Here is a 14,579-nt window from a genome sequence, read left to right as displayed (position 1 = left end):
ATGACAGATTTTTTGCTTTCAGTATGTTGTCATGCACATATACTGTAACTTTTCGTTACGAATTGTAATGGGACGTATGTCTCGCTAAGCCTTTAAATTACGGACGCATCTAATAAATAAAAAAACATGCTAATAGTATCATCACGCACGTTGGACACCTCTAGATATGGGATCCAAGATGTCCGTGAACGTTTAATAACATGTACAAAGCTTTTGGTAACCCGAATAATCTCAGAACAATTCTAATGTGTAATGGTCAAACAGAGTGATGAGTAAAACTTGTCCCACAGACTTATTTTACGGATTCGTTGACTTGGTAATTTCCTTTCTTAAAGTACGCCATCTTCTGATAGTGGAGCTTGCCCAATTACTGTTGGGATGTTTTTTTACTATTTTTTTTGGCAATAAAATATCATTAACTATACCAAAGAGCAAAGGTTTCTTATTAGCTAATTAGATCTTATTAGCAAAGTTACCGTTTCTGCGCTTAGAATGCTTAACGTTGATTCATCTTGTAGTATTATAGTAGTATAGCAGGTAGTATAGAAAAGCTACCAATGAGTAAAAATTAAAAATATTACTCAGTAACCAGATTTTGGCAAGTTTCAACTTCATTCTAAGTTCCTTAACTTGTTTTAGTTTAGTGTTTAAGATGTTTAATGTTAAAAAAAACTTCCACCCTATATTTGGAGATAGATTTAAAAGCTATTTTTTGAAAAGTTTATTACAACAAGCGGTTGGCAACATCATCACGTATTTCTGTTTTCTGTTCGGTTTTAAATTTCTGCTTGAAAAGATTGGTCTGTCCCCTTAGACGTGTCAGTAGACTAAAGACTGCTTTTATTAACCATGAACAACTAGGTAAAATACATGGCCGTTCCTTTAGTGCTAGAACGAACTATATATATATATATATATATATATGTAACCTGGAGACTATAAGCACCATAGCGAACCAACAAGTAGGCGTGATCTCGTGCGTGGATCACAGAGAGCATTTGCCGAAAAATCCGGCCGACTTCAGATCGGTACCAGTTGCTGGAGCGATATTAGCGTTGGGTTTTTTCCACGTATTACCCAAACTAATGCATCAGATCGACGCGCTGATACGCCAATAACCCTGAAAAGACTACGTCAGTAATCATTTCAGCACGTCAAGCAGTCGCTGACGTCGACAACGAGGTTCTCGTGAATTTTTTTTTCTTACGACGTTCTGTGCCTGTTTCAGCCAGAAAAATTACCTGTTAAGAGAGGCTTTCCTAGCTGACCACCGACTTGGTTAGAGGTGTGATATGCTTAATGTGATCGAAAGTTCTTTGTGCGTTTGTCAGCATTTCATCCTACGCACCATCTCGAAGTCTCATAGATTCTGAAGCAAGAAAATGTTCACTCCTCGCTCGCCATTACCACACTTTTTTCAAAAGGTTATTTGAACCTCAGCAGTCAACGCACCTAAGATAGGAAGACAATTTAAAGCACAAATAATACCCTCATTATGTCACCTAATTCATTTAGATGAACGTGAGCAATCAAACATTTCTTTCTCGCTGTTTCATGCTGCATCGCGATACTGTCATTTGCGCAAGTCTTTCGCTTTGTTTTTTTTTTATCGATTTCTCCGGTTTAGCCTGAGCTTCGTTCGAACAAGCCTTTACAGTTTCATTCCTATTATTCTACTGTTTCTTCACTCATATACTAGGTTCTTCGTAAACGTGCGTTTTAGATACCCGACTTGTTACCGTATTATGTCAAATTTACCTCTTGGTATATATATATATATTTGCAAGTACGCAGATCCCCTGATACATACTTTAACGGATTCAGACAATTAGTCAATTGTCTCTTCCTGCAACTTTCTCTCTAGGTAAGTTTACTCGTACCGTACCGTTAACACACGAGAGAAAACTGAAACAGCGTCCTTGCCCTTTGTGCCATAGCTACCAGTGCCAATAACGGCCGCCGACCTCCGACCGCCGTTACGCTCGTCGAGGACCAAGGCCGCCAACAGCCACAGCGCTCGCCTCTTGTTTTAGCAGGTTGGTCCGATCTTCTCCCCGCCTTCCTCCCCTCAGCCATCTTTTTAGTCCCGTTTTGCCTATCTTTCGCCCTGACTTCTCTGCCTAGCCGAATTTTTCCACGCTCTTCCATCTCTTACCCCTATCCTTGACTACTTTCTCTATGGTCGACTCTATTCAAACCAGCAATATCTGATTATCGTAGTGCCCTCAAAAGTTTGTACAGTCCCATGCAACATTCGTAGGGGAGTAAAGCATTGTAGCCGTGGCAGCGCCACAACCGTTGAGGCATCTGCCGACCCCGCCGGTGCCACCCTGTAATACCAACGCCGCTATCCCTATTTCTGCTTCCTCGGCCTCTCTGACGATTGCCGGGGCCCAGGCACTGCAACAGACGTTACGAAGGAGAGAACTGCAGAAGACTGCGTTCGCTGCGAGCAAAGCAACGAATAAAACCAGCTACGACAGCCGACGATCAGTGGCCCAAGCAAATTGCCTTCGAAGAGAAGATGTGCGGCGAAGAGGAACTGCCACCTCTGATTCTAATAATAATAATAATAATGACTGGAACAGCGATGGCAGCAAAAACAACAACGATCGTATGGAGAAAGGAAAGAGAGCTTTAAAGCAACATGACGAAATAACGAACAGATCAACTATCCAGAAAGGAGAAGCTTGCCAGTGACTTTGGCCTCATGGCCCTGTTGGTTTATCTACATATTAGGCAGACGCCTCTGGTCGAGCCATTAGGTCACGAGCTATTTGCCATCGACCTAACGAATGACCCTTTTTACCTCGCTCATTGTATCAATAGCAACCGGTCCGCTGGCTGTACATAGAAACCTGCTCTTTACAGCCCAGCTCTGTGGGGTGACGGTTGACGACGCCAAAGGACACGTTGGTGTGCTAACAAAAAAAAGTATGGCATTTGCTGAATGTTCTCATTCTAACCAAATCATATTATATATTCGCATACGACTCTGTTATCGTAAACATAAAATCGCTCACTTTCAAAGGGCCCTGTACTACTTTAGTATTGCACACATTTCTCTAGTACCTTTTTATTTAAATATATAATAATAAAATTTATGAATGCAGTCTGTACACTTTGATAGACATGCAGGCAATTCCTGCTAACAGTCGGTCCATTTACGGCGTAAAGGGGCAGCTACAAGTTAACTAATGTACGATCATATCAAAGAAATTTTAGGATTAACGCCCCATGATGATAAACCAAATCTCCAGCAACTAATTTTTTTTTAGCAATAATATCTTTCGAAATCAAGCCAGAGGGCTGGTTTTGTTCGATAATTTTACGTTTGCGGTATTAGCACAATAGGAAATTATTATGGTTCATGTCAGACTAGGTAAGGTAAGGTAAGGGGTACCGTTTGGATCTCGCAGTTTATACTAGACGTATTACCAAGGAATTAGCTTTGTAAAATATTACATTTACCTCTTGTTGCTCTGCTCATAAATATATAAATCGGTATATAATAGCAAGGTACATTAATACCATACATATAATAAGGCTATTGAGAAGAATGGGATTGCTGGATCAAACTTCCTCATACAAAAATCTCTCACGTAATTTCCAGCATCTTGTAACGTGATGCAGGTTTCAAAGGTAAGCCTGTTCTACAGTAGCTCCGTGTACGCCTAACGATATAGCGTATTAAATTGAACAGGTTATGTACAGCAACGACATCATTTCTATAAGCACTCATTAATCTGATCTACTCTCAAGTAAATACGTGATTTATCTGCTTATGTAATTAATTTCGCCTATACCACGGGTGAAGCTATTTACCTAAAACGATATCACTGCGAGAACTAGACATCAGACGGTGGTTCGCGGAAAGTAATGTACCTTGAATTCAAGCATTGTACATTAATACTCACTGTTTTTAGATAATAGCAACTATTCAAAGATGGGGGGAAAAAGAAGGAAAAAAGAAAAGTTGCTCTTCTTTGTGTGTGCAAAGAAAGAGATAGGCTGGTCGACTGTTTGGAGAGTCTCCTTTCCGCGTGACGGCGGAGCAGCCAAAAGTCAACAGAGCACACGACTGTCCTGATGATGTTTACGGTCCAGTCGTCCTCCTAAAACAGGTTACTTGAAATTTACATAACTGGCAGCAGCGATCACACTTTCCCTTAAGCTACTGATCTGCTTAGAACTTCCGTTTATGCACAAACTCTTCGCTCCTTTTATCGCGTCCCATAGCTACTTACGTCATTCAGCGGTGCTGCAACAGCCACTAGAGGTGACAACACAGAAAACGAAGAAGAAACACTCTAAAGAAAGGCTATAGACTCGAGTGATATATCAAGCCATGATGCCTGTGATGGTTTCTATCGTTTTTACGAAAACATCGATTTGCCTATACAACAAATACAAAAAGGGGGCTCTGCCTCAGCTGTTAACCTATTTCAAACGTATCATTACTGACTGATAAATTTCTTCATTCCTAACTGTCAAACTCCCTTCGACTCGTACCATATGATACATATATGTATCTCACTATGATAAAATTATATCCGTCATGTAGATCTCTTATGCCTAGATGGGTCATTACACTATTGATGTGGTACGCATGTATGTCACAATCTACTTTTTTGCTCGGTCTGACGGATTTTACATTTTGTATTCCCGCCTCGTCCCAGAGGACGGTTCGGGATGCTTTGAATATCTAAACTGTCAAAGGTGCGGGAAACGCAGCTCTACCAGAGGTCGGCGGGAGTTTAGACGACAAGTTCAAACTGGAAGAACTCGAAGCGCGCGAACCCTCTAAAGTCGACGCAATCCTCATTTCCTGCATTTCGCCAGCGATGCTTGCGTGGAGAATAAAGAGGAAGACCAGTTCAGGTCTTGAATCAACGACCAGTCGAATTCGCGGCATGATTGTAAAATGATGTTCTTGACAGCCTTGGCTACTAGTGTCGTTTCAATATCGCCAAATCGTTCTCCTTCATCTTATCATTACCATATAATGCACACAACGATGGAATGAAGTGCAGTATAGTGATAGTACTTAGATAGTCTGTGTTGAGTAACGATCATTTGGCAGTTTTGTCATCGTTCTTAAAGAACGGGCCCAGGGTGTCACGACGGGAATGATCGCTCCGGTCGTTCGCCATCGCCTCCTCTCCTGGCCGCTGCTGTCGCCGTCGTCAGCTTTCCAAGGCAGAGCTATGTTTAGAACTGATGGCGCATGTATGAGCCGAAACGACGAGAAACATGAGAAACTGAAAGGCGACGAAAAGCCGGAAAAAAGAGAGAGAAATCTGAGACACGAGACGGCGGTAGCGGAGACGGCGAACATTTGCTCGTTAATTCGTTCGATCCGTCGGTTAGATAGATAGTCAGAGAGTTAGACCGGCGGTGAGGCAACCGGATAATGGTGACGGGCTCCTCGCTTTTCGCTTCTCTACCCTCGTTCCCGTCGCCCTTTTTCATTGCCGTTATCGCTATTCTTGCTGCTAAACGAGAAGAAGCCGATGCAGTAACAGGAACGTAACGTGCATCCGGGGTTGAGACCGAGCAGCCAAAAATGGCACGAAGAATCGTTGCACGTTGTCCAGCGGTTGTTGCAAGCACCAGCATCACTCAGTTTCTTCGAACAGCTGGATGATTCAGAGGCAGACCAAGGCAGGAGCAGACCGGATTTCGCTCTGCTTCTGTCGATACCGGCAATCTTTCCTCATTTTAATGCCGCCCCGAGAACGGAAGATCCGTCTTCCTCTTTTTAAAAGCCCCGTACAGGCGCGAACATGTGGTATTGTACAGCTACGAATTCATGGCACGTTGCCAGTTCTTGGCTAGCAAGTAAGGTAGACAGGCGGTAGTGCGGCACAACAGGCGAATTGGAAACCTTGGAAATGGCGGCTGCTACTACTACCAGTACAGGTTTTACTCCCTTTTTACTCAGATAAACGAAGCTGTGCTGAAAAGTTATTGACCGTTAGAGGGGAAAAAGTATTGAACCAAAACGATAAAGGGCCAGTACAAGGAGAAGTTAGGTGCTATGGGTGGCGCGACGTATTTCCTCAAACACCTACACGCGCATTGTCTCCAGAAGCAACGAAATTATGTTTGGCACTTCCAGAAAAGCGGCAGGAAAAGGCAGTACCAGCGACGAAGTCAGTGTTCAAAGAAATCACGCTTTCGACCTTGAAGCGGCCTGCGGCCTTCACGGATGTTCGCTGGTGTCGACTCCAATAGGTTTTGATTGAGTTTGAAAGCGACGACCGACTGAAGTGATACCTTCAAGAATAGACACAGCGAGGCTTTCAGTACAGCTTCAGCCAGAGTCGTGAACCTCTTTGCTCAACTATAGTTTGACCATTTGGAACGTGTTTGCAGTAAATGTGCTGTTAGACGCCACTTTATCGCTTCGCTTACGAGCTGGACTAACTGCTAATGCCCCTAATATTTCTTTATGGACCCCAGGAGCTTTTTCGAAAGGATCGATTTCTATGGAAATCGACAAGAATTAAATACTCAGAAGAACCAGCGCTAAAAAGAAAAGTCCCTTGAAGGATATTTGACAACATTCCGCAATAGTTGCTTAATAATTTAACACTTTTTACAATATTTTTCTACTCAGTTTTTCTCTTAGCTAAAAAGCAAGCAACATCCAGCAAACCGATGAGTCCTACAAATTATTTCATTAAAATAGTACCGTTTCCCGTACTGTGGGATTTTTACTTCCTTAGTAAATCCCGATTAAAACGACACTTTAAAAAAATGAGAAAAAATTGACTGGCTTGCAACTTTGTTGTGCAGTCTTTACTCGAATTTGTTCAATTAGTGTTAAGTGAGAAAATAAAACATTAAGAAAGGTTCTATAGTAAACAGATTTATTATCACTACTATAAGAGATATTGACGTTTGATTGAGCTGTGGACCTCAAAACGTTGTTATCTGTTATCACGATAATTATATAGGGGGTGAGCTAGGCAGACGCTCATCTCGTTCTAACTCTAAATGTCATTTTACTGATTCTACTAATTTTGTAGAAGTGGAGAATTATTGGTGATGTCTTTGTATATTTTTAGCGCAAGTTTCCTATTCATGCCTCCCCGCTAGCATTTGTTCTTCCAATTATTCCTTTCTACATAACTGTTAGTGAATTTTTTCTAGTTTGTTTCGTCGAGAAACGATGTACTTACTAGACGAATATATAGCGTAAGCTGTTTATTCTAAACTTTTACTAAAATAACTCATCTACTAAACTCAGCTCGTTTAACTTCCCGTGCTGTTCCAGCCTTCCAGCCGTTATCAGCCGTCGCTAGCATACATCCTCTTCCCATGACCGTTCACGTCTTCTACAGCCAAGCGTGGAGATGACGAAAGCGTTTAATACGATTTCTAATGGCAGCCAAATCCGTTAGCCTTAGGTATGACGCTAGCAGCTTCCTGAGCTAATTAGCATTAGCGATATAATACTGGAAGTACAATTCCTGTAGGCTCCCGTAGCACAGCTAGCTGGAAACTAAATCGGACTAGTTTGACCTGCCGTGTGCCGCTGATGGCTCTCAAACGAGAAAAGTCGATAGAAAATGTATAAAAAGTATCAGCCACCGCATGTCTAACAGCGTTGCCACCTACTCGACCACCTGTAGCGAGTACCATTGTACGTGTACTCATTGTAGTGCCCGGCTACTTCCGTTAGTCTTTAACCTAACATGACTAGCACCCTGACAAAATGTTGCACGTACGCAACTTCTATGCTGCTCTCGCGTGACCTCTATCGTGTCCGCATAATTGTTCTAGGACCGTTTCCACAATATGGATTTCGAAAGCTCATTGGTCTTTTTCAGCACAAGAAGGATAGCACATAGACGTCTTCTCACTTTCTCAAGGGATTCGTTGGACTCTTCTTCGAGGACCGGATTGTGGAGGTGAAGGCAAAAGCGGTGTCATTAAATATTGTTTTCTAACGATCCAGTAAAAGCCACCATCAAAAAGAATGCTCACTTACTCAAGCATTCTTCTTCTTAAGGCTGAGGCCGCTAATAGTGGAACGAGGCGCGTCGATCTCCACCCGTTAGAGTAAAGTATAGCTCTCAGGGCGGAACGACTTTAGGCCAAGAGAAGGTAAGTAGACTAACGAATCGACCGCCCAGATAATATGGCCTTTTAACCTGACCCTTAACCGTCTTCTATATACATATACATATATGTCTATATATATATATATTTCTGTTTTTCTACGCTTCATCGAAACCAGGTGGAAAATTAATCATATTTGTTGAATAACGAAAAATAGGTCCAAATCGCAACGAGCAGATCAGTTAGAGAATACTGTGCAGTTCCATTTTGGTCCTAAGTGATATATGACAAGTTAGCATTTGCCTATATACTAACATTTTCCATAAAAAAACTACGGGTACCAAAGCAATCGAAATTTTAGAGGCGAATCTTTTATTTCACATTTTGTTTGTTCTTATCAACAAATTAGCAGCGGTGTAATTACCAGCAGGCTGATTACTCATAGTGGTCATTCTAGCGTTTATTGCGCACTCATACCTGCGTGAACGTGCTATAATTAAATACGTATGGTCTAGCGTACCTGTGGGAAGAGGAACATAAACAGTCTGGTATTTTTTTTTGAGAGAAATCCAGTCTTTTTCTCCTGCGCCTTTTACTCTTCGCCTACTGAATACAGTAGTCTCACACTGTGGTGACAAAAAACCTTCTGTCAAGATGCTAACCAACAAAATAAAAGCAGTAACTTTAACTTGTTCAGGATCCCTATTTTAAAATGATACTTGTCATCGGCCGCCGACTAACTTACATATGTTCGATAGCAGTAATCCTGTTGTCCTTCGTTTGCTGTTCTCTCACGGTGTAGTTGCCAAAAAACACCAAGCTCGAATTCGACCAGCAAATACAAACAGGATTACGCCCACTACCCAAAATCGTTCGACCCAAATGAAGCAGAAGTACGTTCAATAAGTGGCAGTGGTACGGTGTAAACACACTGCTGTAGTACACTTTGCAGTACACCTCTTCTAGCGGTTTCGAGTGCCCTTCTTTCCTTCTCTTGTACTTTTTTTTCTTCCGTTAGTCTCTTCTGCTTTGTGACGCGTTCCTTCTCCATCCTTTCCAACCCTCGCCCTTACCTGAGGACTGGGAACGCGATGGACAGTGTGCTCACTACTTGAACGCAGGGACCCTCATGTTCTGCATTGCCTGTCTCACCACCAGAATGGAATGGTTTAGGATGGGGAAGAGGCAGACAGTGAAGGCGATGACTGCAGCTGATGAACATACAACGATCGAAAGTCGCTGGATGAGGGTGCCGCAGCCGATCGCAGTGCATCCCTTTACGAAGGCCCTATGAGTCCCCATGGGCCCGGCTTTAGGTGCTCGTCAGTAGGATCACATACGACGCAAACATACCCACCAGGCAGAAATAAAAGAATATTGGCTTCACTTGCTGTACTTTCATCGCTCAATGATTGTTAGAGAGCGTGTTGCACTGAACATCGTTTGATTTGCCATGCTGTTAGGTCAGATGGGCCCCAGCTTCGACGGCTTATTCACCGACTATAGTCGTCCTAATCATTGGGCCTACCTAGATCACAGTTTGACAGTCGTAGTGATGCTATAACTGCTCAAGCGGTGTATGTTCTATAGTAATGGGTAGTGAAATGGACACCGATCGCATAACCAAAACGGCTCTAGTCTCGTCAGCCTGCTGAGCCAACCTTGTTCGTTATGCTGCAGCTGTGCACTCGGCGATAGCGTTAGGTCGTTATGACGCTATTCGAGCCAGCGCTCTTGCAGACTCGGGGGCCAAATGACCATGCCGCTCTGCTGACGTTGAGCTATACAGAGCGATGGCGTGAGCGACCGGGACAGTGAGAGATGGAGAGAAATAGCAAAAAAACGACGTTGTTTGCATCGCTGAATATTCGATGCACGTCAACGCAGCACGCGGAGCGACATAAGAAAGCCGAAACCGCCATAGTAGGTCACATTGTCGATTGAGAGCACGGAGCAGTTACCTGTGTATGAGGTAAGGGCCTGCTGGTGAGTAGGGTCCGGGCGGTTCTCGGTGAACGGGAGAACTCAGTAGAGAAGAGAGAAAATGGAATAAAGCGTATTGTGAGGTTGTGGAATTGAAAATGAGCTGCTAAAGACAAAAATTTGGTAAAAACGGTAATGGCCGGGTAGGATATCTGACCGTTACCGTTGCTTTATCTATCTCTATGTCTCCTAAAGAAAAGGAGACATAAGGATAGCCAAGGCAAAGCAAAACGAGCTGTGGAAGAGAAGGAAAAGGAACGAACACCATCCGTAACTGGACAGCTTCATATCAATGGTACCTATGTTATTTAAATGCACTCCTCTGCCCTATAGTTGCTGGGCAATAGCAGAACGCCATCCGTCGATATTGCTGCCCTGCTTTATATTGCCGGGCTGCTATTACCGGTGTTTCTAATTATGTTGTTTGCAACGTGCACCATCTTGCTCCTAGCACGCAGCTCGCAGACAGCGAGCCCGACGACTGCGACAACTAAGCGCTTACCGCAAAGTATGTGAGTTTCGTCTAGAGAATTTGTTGTTTATGTGTCACATAGCATGTATATTAAGCATAAGGGCGAGAGCGATGTGTTTGGTTTAATTTCGGAGTGAAACTAAGAAGGGCCAGAGTTTTGAGGGGCAAATAGCTGTTAGTGCTACGACTGGATGTTTGATCGTTTTAAAACCGGCGGCGAACGCCAAGGACAGATGCGCTGTCCTATGTGCACGTTGTACGTTTGTTGGGCCTCGTCGTGCCTCAAAGCCATTAGAGCAGCGCTTTCGAACAAACCGAATGCTAGGCCAATAAGCGTCTTCCGGTCGCCTTTGCATTAACCTATGTTGTGGGATGGCGTGTTTGATATAGGCTACATTGTGAATTTACCATGTTTCTTTATAACTTGAACTATGTGGTCACTGGGACAGATGGGAACACGACCCAATTGGTCAAGCCGTTAGGGGAAGTTACTGTCAACGAGGGTAGCTTTATTTCGTCGTCATTTAACCTAGTCGCTGCTTACATGTTACTTGTTTTCTATTTGTTTTTATTGAAAAGCTGATGACTTGCGCATATGCTATACCCTGTCTAATGGCATCAAACTAATTTATTAAAGTAGGGCTATATTTAGAATAGCATATCACTGCGGTATGATAATGGATTGTAGAATATCAAATTAGATATAACAAAAAGTGTAATAATAATTTGAAATTTTTTCGTCATTTATAACTCTGTTAGAAGTCTAACAACGTATACTTCTGGTATTACCGTCACGTACAGGTGACGCGGATGTTCATCTTTGCCCCAGCCGCCGCACGACTGCTTGTGATTTCTGTCAAAGATATCAAATATGGAAGAAATTTCTTTAAATGAAGCCATACGGTAACGCAAAAGGGGAACTTATGTTATATTGATCTCAGAGCTATGTACAAATAGTTGCTATTATGTGAGACAAATTTTCAGCTGTATCACTGCACCAAACCCTAGACAGGCTGTAAATGCAACCTACACGCCTGATTTTATGGTTCAGAGCTCATCGATATCAAATGATTAATCAAGCGCGGTCACCGCCTTCACTCGCACAAGTGCGAATGATTCGCAGATGCCGTGACCTCAAGAAAGTCTGCAAAAGCGCAGATAAAGCCTAAAGCTGTACCAGAGGATTCATGTTGCTGTGCCATAATATGAGAACCTAGACAATTAAGCTTCGCTTAGGCAGTGAGTTATTGGATTGCACAGGGGCCTAGACTAGGGGAGGTAGAAAGAGACAAGGTCATATAGACAGGGCAGTCGATGCCGGCAAAAAGCTGACTTGTGAAGTGTATGACATGCCATAGGAAATGATGATCAACAAGCAATCAAAATCAAGATACCACATAATCGTACTGCAAGTAACGTTTATATTCCAATAATGAACTAGAACTATTTTCTCGGATATTCATCTATATAAAGGTGAACTATTTATCAGTATATTTACTTCTTTATTAGTTAAAGGCTAACTATCTCATAGATCAAATTAATTAGATTAATTACTTTTCAAACTCTATTAAATTATTATAATTTTCGGATCATAACCGATCAGTGTATCAGAGATATATCTATACACATATTGCATATTGTTTACCAGATTTCTAGGTAGTGAATATTGAAGGGTGTTTGAACGAAGATTTAGATTATTTCTTGCCTCAGAATTGTTTATTGTGACGACGCTCGAGAGACAGGTTCAAAAAAATTGGACATCTTCAACGTGGAGGCTTTTCATTGTAGGCTACAAATGTCGTCGATCTCGACCTGCTCAGATCGTAGACTTATTTATTACCATTTACTATGTCGTCTCATTTAATAACCAGGAGACGCGTATAAGATTCGTCTCGATTGATTCACGTATTTATGATAAAATAAGTACATCATGGCAGATTTCCTTACACTATAACACAAAAGCCTCCAAAAAGGTTTTCGCCAGTTTATTATTTTTTTTATTCACTGCAATTACTTCCAGCGGAAATTTTGCACACTGCATCGTAATCATATTAATTCCCTTATGGAATTCAAAGGCAGAAAGCCAACCTAAAATGTTATCGACACGCTTATGTAAGTTGATAAATAAAACCCTGACAATGATTGTATAGCGATTAACAGTTCCTAAAAATTCACACCTTTGAGGGAGTGTGCGAAAAGCAGGAACGATGCTCCGGCGCGCTAAATAATCTTAGAACAACTAATTACTACGATTTACTAGCCATCAAGCTAGTATCGTATCTTTCACTCGCCTTTGCGACGCCTCACAAAGCTGTCAGACCACTGCTACATCGTACCGAATTATCTACCGATGATCAAATAAGTAGCTTATTTGACCTTTTTAATCAAAATACAAATAACGACACCTGTTTGCGCATCCAGATGTCCAAGCGATCTTTGGTAAGGAGAACACCTATAACCATAGGCTCCTTGCAAGGCAAAAATTCTTCATGAAATGTTTGACTCGGGTCGGCAAATAACTCTGGCCTCTTGTCTGGCAAACGGCAATACGGATAAACAAAAAACGGTAATGCGAAATCGAGGTACTCTTACTAGGCGCCACCCGGCGAAATATTTACAACCAACAATAAAATGAATCATATTCTATATTGGGACCAAACGTACTCAGTATAGTTCTTGGTCATATACAATATAGGAAAAGTACGAGATATAGTAATGTAATAATTATTGCTCCGTTTAGCATATTACTAGATAAAAACTGTGTAAACGTAGGTAGGATAAATTAGCGGACAAAATTATTTTTATATCGAGGCAGTTGCGGAAAAATAATATCGTCCAACAGCACAAAACAGGTATAATACTGCGATTAATCGTTCACTGTTAGCTCGAAGTCGTTTCCTAGTTACTAAATATTGTAATAGTACAATATGACTTTATTCCCTGCTGGAACACGTCTGCATTAACCTCTTCCATTACCCTTCGGCGCCGCCAAAAGCCCTCGGACAAAAATAGACACTTAATGCGGCTTGATTTACCGACGACATCCATAATTCGGTCTTATGCGAGAGAACATTCTTCGCTCTAAACTAGTATTTCTCTTCAATCAAAGATTTCAGGATCAGCTATGCACTAGACTGTAGCTGCAAACACTCGTAATCGATTTAGGTATGCGTAATACAGATGAAAGCCAGAAACGTCATACTTCATTACAGGTTTGTAGAAAAACGGTCCGACGTACAAAAGGCCAGAGCTCGGCGGAACCATTATGCGGTGGTTGGATATGCAGCTGCTGGCCCTTGAAGATTAACGGTACTTTTGTGTTTTCGAACCATGTTCAGGCATACTTTCCCAGCTGACCTTGGAAAAATAGGGCAGTAATGTTTGCGCGAGTCTACGCATATTCGCGTAGCGACCCAGTAGCCACAGAACAAATTCTCCGCCTGCTTGAGGGTCAACTCTGCTAGCATCTGCCGAAAACGAAATCAATGGACGGAGAACGAGATGAGGAAGCAAAAAGCGAAGTGAAATCCGTCTTTGGCCACGACGGTGGCGACTAGGGCTGCTAGGATGAGCTCTGGAGCTCGAAAACTGCCTTATCTGAAGACGATTTCCTTACCTCGTCCTCGCTTGGCCCCTAGCAATCTAGTAGCGGTTTTTATTCTGCTACGTTTACTGTCGTTATTAGCTTTGCTGTTATCGTTATAGTCATTTCAATATCTGTATGATGCTGGGTGTAACTCATTTAAAAGTTTGTCGTCTGCTCGGTGGAAACCGCTCCGGTGTCCAATAAGGGGTGCCTATTCAACGATTTTCCATAGGCTGCTATAACGAAAAAAGCAACGATTTCGAATGAATCGATTATAACAATAGCAGTAGCACATCAAATAGCAGGGAACTGGGCTGTTAAAATTTGCACATACACAGGCAAAGAGAGAACTGGCAGCTAATACAGGTCTCAACTCCGATAGAGGTAATACTTTATGTGACACCAAGTAGGAAACACTTTTAGGGAATCCTGCCTTAGAAAACTTCGCTTTCATAAATGATACGCGTC

The 14,579-nt window shown here is 42.2% G+C and overlaps 1 protein-coding gene across 2 annotated transcripts in view; it reads left to right on the top strand.

Moving 5' to 3' along the window:
- The window catches only part of LOC111255318 (phosphatidylserine synthase 1-like), a 35,613-nt gene that overhangs the window by 5,504 nt on the left and 15,530 nt on the right, over nucleotides 1–14,579 (top strand). For both annotated transcript variants that reach the window (XM_086978164.1, XM_086978161.1), the window contains exons 3-5: nucleotides 1,865–2,036; nucleotides 7,283–7,415; nucleotides 7,839–8,115. The gene's annotated coding sequence lies outside the window, so the exon portion shown is untranslated. The remainder of the gene's footprint in view (nucleotides 1–1,864; nucleotides 2,037–7,282; nucleotides 7,416–7,838; nucleotides 8,116–14,579) is intronic.

Source organism: Varroa destructor, unplaced genomic scaffold (genome assembly GCF_002443255.2).
Source record: "Varroa destructor unplaced genomic scaffold, Vdes_3.0 BEIS01000001.1, whole genome shotgun sequence".
Classification (NCBI taxonomy): domain Eukaryota; kingdom Metazoa; phylum Arthropoda; class Arachnida; order Mesostigmata; family Varroidae; genus Varroa; species Varroa destructor.
The sequence above is the reverse complement of the archived record's forward strand: the minus strand, read 5'-3'. Positions and strand labels throughout refer to the sequence as shown.